Below are 8,940 nucleotides of genomic sequence, written 5' to 3'. Positions count from 1 at the left end.
TTAATATATTTGAAGATGTGATGAAGTGGTTCCACCTTTCCATTTATTTATATGATCTGAAATTATAGTTCTGCACAATGGACATATTTTCTGACTGTTAAATCATAGGCTGATCTACTCATGACAAAATATGTGATGACAAATTGGCTTCTGAAATTAAGCTTGACATATTGGACAAATATTATCCACAGCTGAATACTTTCTTTTTTTTTCTTTTTAAATATTTATTAACACTTTCCATGATTATAAAATATATCCCATGGTAATTCCCTCCCTCCCCACCCCCACAGTTTCCCATTTGAAATTCCATTCTCCATCATATTACCTCCCCATTACAATCATTGTAAATACATATATACAATATCAACCTATTAAGTACCCTCCTCCCTTCCTTTCTCTACCCTTTATGTCTCCTTTTTACCTTACTGGCCTCTGCTACTAACTATTTTCATTCTCACGCAGAAGCCCAATACTCTGTAGCTAGGATCCACATATGAGAGAGAACATGTGGCACTTGGCTTTCTGGGCCTGGGTTACCTCACTTAGTATAATACTTTCCAGGCCCATCCATTTCTCTGCAAATTTCATTACTTCATTTTTCTCTACTGCTGAGTAGAACTCCATTGTATAAATGTGCCACATCTTCATTATCCACTCATCAGTTGGGGGACATCTAGGCTGGTTCCATTTCCCAGCTATTATAAATTGAGCAGCAATAAACATGGTTGAGCATGTACTTCTAAGGAAATGAGATGAGTCCTTTGGATATATGCCTAGGACTGCTATAGCTGGGTCATATGGTGGATCAATCTTTAGCTGTTTTAGGAACATCCACATGGATTTCCACAATGGCTGGACCAGATTGCATTCCCACCAGCAGTGTAGAAGGGTTCCTCTTTTTCCACATCCCCACCAACATTTATGATCATTTGTTTTCATGATGGTGGCCAATCTGACAGGAGTGAGATGGAATCTCAATGTAGTTTTAATCTGCATTTCCCTGATGACTAGTGGCATAGAAAATTTTTTTTTTAAATTTTTATTTGTTTATTTATTTGAGAGCGACAGACACAGAAAGAAAGGCAGATAGAGGGAGAGAGAGAGAATGGGCGCACCAGGGCTTCCAGCCTCTGCAAACAAACTCCAGATGCGTGCGCCCCCTTGTGCATCTGGCTAACGTGGGACCTGGGGAACCGAGCCTCGAACCGGGGTCCTTAGGCTTCACAGGCAAGCGCTTAACCGCTAAGCCATCTCTCCAGTCCTAGAAAATTTTTTTAGATGCTTATATGCCTTTCGTATTTCTTCCTTTCAGAACTCTCTATTTAGCTCCATAGCCCATTTTTTGATTGGCTAGTTTGATTCCTTATTATTTAACTTTTTGAGTTCTTTGTATATCATAAATATTAATCATCTATCAGATATATAGCTGGCGAAGATTTTTTCCCATTCTGTATGTTGCCTCTTTGCTTTTTTCACTGTGTCCTTTGCAGTGCAAAATCTTTGTAATTTCATGAGGTCCCAGTGATTAATCTGTGGTTTTATTGCCTGAGCAATTGGGGTTGTATTCAGAAAGTCTTTGCCAAGACCAATATGTTGAAGGGTTTCCCCTACTTTTTCTCTAGCAGTTTCAGAGTTTCAGGTCTGATGTTAAGGTCTTTAATCCATTTGGACTTAATTCTTGTGCATGGCAAGAGAGAAGAATCTATTTTCATCCTTCTGCAGATATATATCCAGTTTTCAAAAAACCATTTGCTGAAGAGGCTGTCTCTTCTCCAATGAGTATTTTTGGCATTTTAATCGAATATCAGGTGGCTATAGCTACTTGGGCTTACATCTGGGTCCTCTATTCTGTTCCACTGATCTACATGTCTGTTTTTGTGCCAGTACCATGCTGTTTTTGTTACCATGGCTCTGTAGTATAGGTTAAAATCAGGTATGGTGATACCACCAGCCTCATTTTTGTTGCTCAGTATTATTTTAGATATTTGAGGTTTTTTGTGATTACAAATGAAATTTGGATTGTTTTTTCTATTTCCATTAAGAATGCCTTTGGAATTTTGATAGGGATTGCATTAAATGTGTAGATTGCTTTAGGTAAGATTGCCATTTTCACAATATTGATTCTTCCAATCCAGGAACAAGGGATGTTTCTCCACTTTCTAGTGTCTTCTGCAATTTCTTGCTTGAGTGTTTTAAAGTTCTCATTGTAGAGATTCTTTACTTCCTTGGTTAGGTTTATTCCAAGGTACTTTATTTTTGTTGATGCAATTGTGAACGGGAGTGATTCTCTGATTTCATCCTCTGTGTTTTTGTTGTTAGCATATATGAAGGCTACTGATTTCTGTGTATTTATTTTGTATCCTGCTACATTGCTGTAGGTTTTGATCAGCTCTAACAGTTTGCTAGTAGAGTCTTAAGGGTCCTTTATGTATGGAATCATGTCATCTGCAAATAATGATAACTTGATCTCTTCCTTTCCAATTTGTATCCCTTTTATGTGTGTCTCTTGCCTTATTGCTATGGCTAAGACTTCCAGAACTATATTAAATAAAAGTGGGGACAGTGGACACCCTTGTCTTGTTCCTGATTTTACTGGAAAAGCTTCCAGTTTTTCCCCATTTAGTAATATGTTGGCTGTAGGCTTGTCATAAATAGCCTTTATTATATTGAGATATGTTCCTTGTATTCCCAGGCTCTGTAGGACTTTTATTGAGAAGGGATGTTGGATTTTGTCAAATGATTTCTCTGCATCTAATGAGATAGATGATCATGTGATTTTTGTCCTTCAACTCGTTTATGTAATGTATTACATTTATAGATTTGCGTATGTTGAACCATCCCTGCATCTCTGGGATAAAGCCTACTTGGTCAGGGTGAATGATCTTTTTGATATATTCTTGTATTCTGTTTGCCAATATTATGTTGAGAACTTTTGCATCCATGTTCATGAGGGAGATTGGTCTGTAATTTTCTTTTTTTGTTCTATCTTTGCCTGGTTTTGGTATCAGGGTGATGCTGGCCTCATAGAAGGAGTTTGGTAGAATTCCTTCTTTTTCTATTTCCTGGAAAAGCTTAAGAAGCAATGGTGTTAGCTCTTCCTTAAAAGTCTGGTAAAATTCAGCACTGAATCCATCTGGGCCTGGGCTTTTTTTAGTTGGGAGATTATTGATAACTGTTCGGAGCTCCATGTTTGATATAGGTCTATTTAAGTGATTAATCTCATTTTGATTTAATTTAGGTAGGTCATATAGATCAAGGAAATCATCCATTTCTTTCAGATTTTCATACTTTGTGGAGTATATGCTTTTAGAGTATGTCCCTATGATTTTTTCAATTTCTCTGGAATCTGTTGTGATGTTACCTTGTTCATCCCTGATTTTATTAATTTGTGTCTCTTCTCTCTTTCTTTTGGTTAGATTTGCTATGGGTTTATCAATCTTGTTTATCCTTTCAAAGAACCAACTCTTTGTTTCATTAATTCTTTGGATTGTTCTTTTTTTTCTATTTCATTACTTTCTGCCCTAATCTTTATTATTTCTTCCCATCTACTGATTTTTGGTTTGCCTTGTTCTTCTTTTTCCAAGGCTTTAAGGCGAAGCATTAGGTCGTTTACTTGCGATCTTTCTAATTTCTTAATATAGGCACTTAAAGCTATAAATTTACCTCTTAGAACTGCCTTCATTTTGGTATGATTTTGGTATGTTGTGTTCTCATTATCATTTGACTCTATAGTTTTTGATTTCCTTTTTGATTTCTTCATTGACCCATTCATCATTTAGTAGTATATTGTTTAGTTTCCATGATTTTGTGTATGCTCTATAGCCTTTCTTGCTACTGATTTGTAGTTGAATTCCATTGTGGTCAGATAGAATGCAAGGAATTATTTCAACTTTCCTGAATTTGTTAAGATTTTCTTTGTGTCCTAATATATGGTCTATTTTAGAGAATGTTCCATGTGCTGCTGAAAAGAATGTATATTCTGCAGCCTTTGGATGAAATGTCCTGTATATATCAGTTAAGTCCATTCCTTCTATGACCTCATTTAGTCCAGATGCCTCTCTGTTTATTTTTTCCTGGGATGACCTGTCAATTAATGAGAGTGGGGTGTTAAAGTCACCCACCACCACTGTGTTTGGTGTTATCTGTGACCTTAGTTCTAATAGTGTTTGTTTGACGAATTTGGGAGCCCCCATGTTAGGTGCATATATGTTTCGATTGTAATGTCCTCCTGTTGGAGTGTGCCCTTATTCAATATAAAGTGACCTTCCTTATGTTTCTTGACTAACATCGGACTAAAGTCTACCCTGTCTGATATTATGATAGCAACCCCTGCTTGTTTTCTAGGCCCATTTGCTTGAAACACTGTCTTCCAACCTTTCACCCTAAGGTAATGTCTATCTTTTGTAGAAAGGTGAGTTTCTTGGAGACAACAAATTGTAGGATCCTGCTTTTTAACCCAGTCTGCTAATCTATGTCTTTTTGTTGGGGCATTGAGGCCGTTTATATTAAGAGCTATATTTGAACGGTGTGTATTTATGTTTGCCTTTTTTTTTTTTTTTTTGTGGTTCTGGTTCTACCTGTGCTCTCTTCTGTTAACTAGTATTTGAGTATTCCTTGTTTTTTCTAGGTTCCTTATATGTGTGCTTTTCCTTTTCTTCAGCATGGAGGATTCTGTCAAGTATTTTCTGTAGAGCTGGTTTTGTCTTCAAATACTCCTTTAGCCTGCTTTTGTCATGGAATGTCTTTATTTCTCCATCTATTTGAATGGATAATTTTGCAGGATAAAGTAACCTTCGTTGACAGTTGTTATCTTTCCGAACTTGGAATTTATCACCCCAAGCCCTTCTGGCTTTAAAAGTTTGTGTTGAATAATCTGCTGTAATCCTGATGGGCTTACTTTTGTAGGTAACTTGATTTTTCTCTCTAACTGGTTTCAATATTTTTTCTTTGGTGTGTGTGTTTGGAAGTTTGATTATAATATGGTGAGGAGAGGGTCTTTCCAGTTTTTGTCTGGCTGGGGTTCTAAATGCTTCCTATATCTGTATTGGCACCTCTTTCCCAATTTTGGGGGAAATTTTCTTCTATGATTTTGTTGAAGACACCTACTATACCTTTTGAGTGAAATTCTTCTCCTTGTACTATGCCCTGAATTCTAATATTTGATCTTTTCATAGTGTCCCGAATATCTTGAAATTCCCACTCATACTTTTCTATAAGTTTGTCTTTCTCTTTGTTGGCCTGTATTAGATCTGCCACCTGGTTTTCTCGCTTAGATATTCTGTCCTCTCCGTCATCCATCCTACTGGTGAGATTTTCTACAGAGTTTTTTATTTCATTAACTGTGTTCTTCATTGCTAGTAATTCTGACTGGTTTTTCTTTATTATTTCTATTTCCTTATTTATGTCTTGTATTGCCTTCTTTATTTCATGAAATTGGTGTCCTGCATCTTCTTTGATTCCTTTGATTTCCTCTTTATGTTCCTCTTTTACTCCTTTGATTTGTTCTCTGACTTCTTTGAACATATTTGCAATCATTCTTTTGAAATCTTTTTCAGGCATTTCCTCTAACTCGTTCTCACTGGAGGTCATTTCTGATGCATTGATATTTTTAGGTGGATTTATATCATCTTGCTTTTTAGTGTTTCTTGTGTTATAATGTGTATATTTTTGCATCTTCGATTAAGTTAATGCTTGGATCTTCTAGCTAGTTGGGTATTCTTAGCTGTATCAATTGATTTTATGTTATATATTTTCAGGGTAGGAGTTTAATGGGTTAGATGTGGCTCTTAAGACTCTGAGAGTATCTACAAAGGTGATCCTAGGGGTTGAGTTTCCCTGTTATGGGAGTATTCAAGTAGGCTGAGTGGAATAAAACACAGGTAGATTTACAAATGTTAACTAAACACTGTACCCATTCAGTCAAAAACAGCCCCAAGTATGTATGCCAGAGTAGTTATTATAACAACCAGATCCTCTATCAACATAGAGGTTAAGATTTTGGTCTGTTGAGGGATCCCAGTCAGCTTGTGACCACGTGAGATCCTTCCCTGGTGCAAACCCAGTTACCTTGGATGATTTTGGTCTCAGTCAAGTTGCTGCCTGGGTCTTCGGGCTGCTGTTCTGATTTCTGGAGCTGGGCACTGGCTTTTCCTGTGGGGCAAACCAAGCCTGGCAAGTGTGGCCCTGCAGGTCAGCACCTCTGCTGCTGGAACTGCTGCTGCTTCTGGGTCTGCCGCTGCTGACGCTCCTGGGTCTGCTGCTGCTGGCACCGCTGGTACCGGTTCCGGAACTGCTGATTTTGCTGCCTAACTCTGCTCCTGCTTGGGTCCCGCTGTCAGCTCAAGTTGGCGTGGCTGGGTCCTGGGATGCTGCTCTGTTCACTGGAGCTGGGCTCAGGCAGTGGGGGAGGGGAGGGAGGCGCAGCTGCTCTGGTTCTCTCACTGCTCCACGTGTTCTTCTACCTCGCGGTCTGCTCCTCCGCTGCTCACTGCCGCTCTCCCTTCATGTGTCCTGAGTTGCAGAGAGCGCGGTGTGAGGGGAAGCTCCCGCACCTGGCTTTCCTGTAGCTCGAGCCAAGTCTGGCGGCTTTCTGGTGCACCGCTACCACGGCAGTTGGCGGAGCTGCCCGGGGCCGCTTTTGGCAGCGTGTGCGGGCTCTGGATGCTCTGGATCTCTCCTACTTCTCCGCTGCCACTTCAGTTTCCTATACATCTCATTTTTTAGTAAAAGTGTGTATTTTGCTGACGTTTTTTGGTCTTCCACCCCCCCCCCCCCAGGCTGCTTTGGTGTGGTACCTATGCTACCATCTTAACTGGAAGACCCTGAACACTTTCTTTTACTGACAGCCACACCATAACTTGGTCAGGTAAAAAATAATCACAAAACATGTTAGAAAGTTCTCAAATGTCCATAAAAGTCCAAAAGTTTTAGTATGAGGTTGAATAAAGCCAACAATATCTCAAGACTTCATCTAGTTACCTGACCAAACTCTCCATAGCTTATAAGGTATTGAAACAAAACTGGTATAGGAACAAAAGTTTGGTAATACTGACATAATTCTTCTAAAAGCATGTACTAGTAACCCTTTGATTTAATAGGCGTGATGCAAGAAGGCACCAATAAAATAAGGCATTTAAAACCCATGAAGAGGAATTTCAGGATGAAGTCTGTAATTCCAATAATCCAAAGTACTTCCCAGAAGCTCAAAGTACCTAATGTGGGGTTTAAGGAAATTAAGCTGTAATAAAGTGATTGAGAATGAAAAGTGTAATATAAAAGAATGGAAGACCCTGCTTAGAATACTAGTAGCCAGGCACACTGAATCTTTGAGGACCTTTCTCTTAGAAAAACCTGATTTAGAATGCTTTTGTTTGCATACATAGAAGGTGTTAGCAGTCTAGTTCCAAGAGAAATTCCTGTTATATGCTGCATGACAAGTTTGACACCCAGAATCAAAATGTAAGGAAGACTTTTCTGCAGCCACTTGAAGCGATGGCAAAATTCTGAGAAGGAGCCACTTGCATGTTGCCCAGATTTGGGTCCGATCATCAGGTTGCCTTTCTTCACCAGGGGAGTGACTCCGGAACCATTCTGTGCACACCCATGGGTACAGCTATGGGCACCTGACCTTTTATTTCTAGAGCCTGGACTTCCTGGGTATTCTTTAGGCATGGAGTTATCTGAATATGAACCTCTCCAGAGTAAAGCCAAGAACTATCTCCATCCAGTCTTGATGGGAGAGGACACTGGGTGGCAGAGGCATCTTCACCACTTGTATTTCCTGGAGAACTGTGCAGCTGGTTACAAGTGGCTTGCATGTCCTTCAGATTCTCCTTTCATGACCGGGAACTGGAGGTCTCGGCAGCCACAACATGAACAATCATATACAACACCCAGAGCCTCTTATGCCCTGCCATCTGCCTGGAACGCCAGCAGCCACTTGGCCACTGGGGCAGCGCGTGCTCTTCATGCGCATGCGTGCACACTCAGGTCCTCCTGTGCATCCAGTATGTTTCTTTAATTGGTCATTCCACTGCTCTATCAAGCCAGCTGCTTCAGGGGGTGGGGCACATAGTAAGACCAGTGAATTCCATTATCATAAGCCCACTGCCATACTTCCTTGGCTGTGAAGTGAGTTCCTTGGTCAGAAGCAATGCTGTGAGGAATACCATGATGGTGTATATGGCATTCTGTAAGCCCATGGATGATAGCAGCACTCTGTGAAGGAAAGACAAATGCATACCTGAAATAAGTGTCTATTCCAGTAAGGACAAAATGCTGCCCTTTCCATGATGGAAGATGTCAAATGTAGTCAACCTGCTACGAAGTTACTGGCTGGTCACCCAAGGAATACTACCATATTGGGGTCTGAGTTTGTCTCTGCTGCTGGCATATTTGGCACTCAGCGCTAGCTATAGCCAAGTCAGCCTTAGTTAGTGAAAGTCCATGTTGTTGGGCCCATGCCTAGCCTGCATCTCTGCCACCATGGCCACTTTGTTCATGGGCCCATTGGGCAATGACAAGGTAGCTGAGGAAAGAGGTTGACCACTATTCACAGAATGAGCCAGCTTATCTACTTGATTATTGAAGTCATCCTCTGATGAGGTCACCTTCTGATGAGCATTAACATGGGATACAAGTATCTTTATATCCTTTGCCCATTCAGAGAGTTCTGTCCACATACTCCTTCCCCAAATGTCCTTCTCACCCATTTTCCAATTGTGCTCCTTCCAAGTCCCAGAATATGCAGCCAAACCATTGACCACAGCCCATGAATCAATGTATAACTGCACCTCTAGCCATTTTTCTTTCCAAGCAAAATGCACAACCATGTGCACTGCCCTAAGTTCTGCCCATTGTGAAGACTTTCCTTCTCCACAGTCCTTCAGAGTTGTCCCAGAAAGGGGCTGTAATGGTGCAGCTGTCCACTTCTGGGAGGTG

General features: G+C 40.3%; 1 pseudogene; it reads right to left on the bottom strand.

Annotated features, from left to right (window-relative positions):
- LOC101614755 lies at positions 1-7,844 on the bottom strand (annotated as a pseudogene).
- Between the last annotated feature and the right edge of the window lie 1,096 nt (positions 7,845-8,940).

This window comes from Jaculus jaculus, chromosome 8 (genome assembly GCF_020740685.1).
Source record: "Jaculus jaculus isolate mJacJac1 chromosome 8, mJacJac1.mat.Y.cur, whole genome shotgun sequence".
In the NCBI taxonomy this organism is placed as follows: Eukaryota; Metazoa; Chordata; class Mammalia; order Rodentia; family Dipodidae; genus Jaculus; species Jaculus jaculus.
Note: the sequence above shows the minus strand (reverse complement) of the source record. Positions and strands in the feature narration are given on the sequence as shown.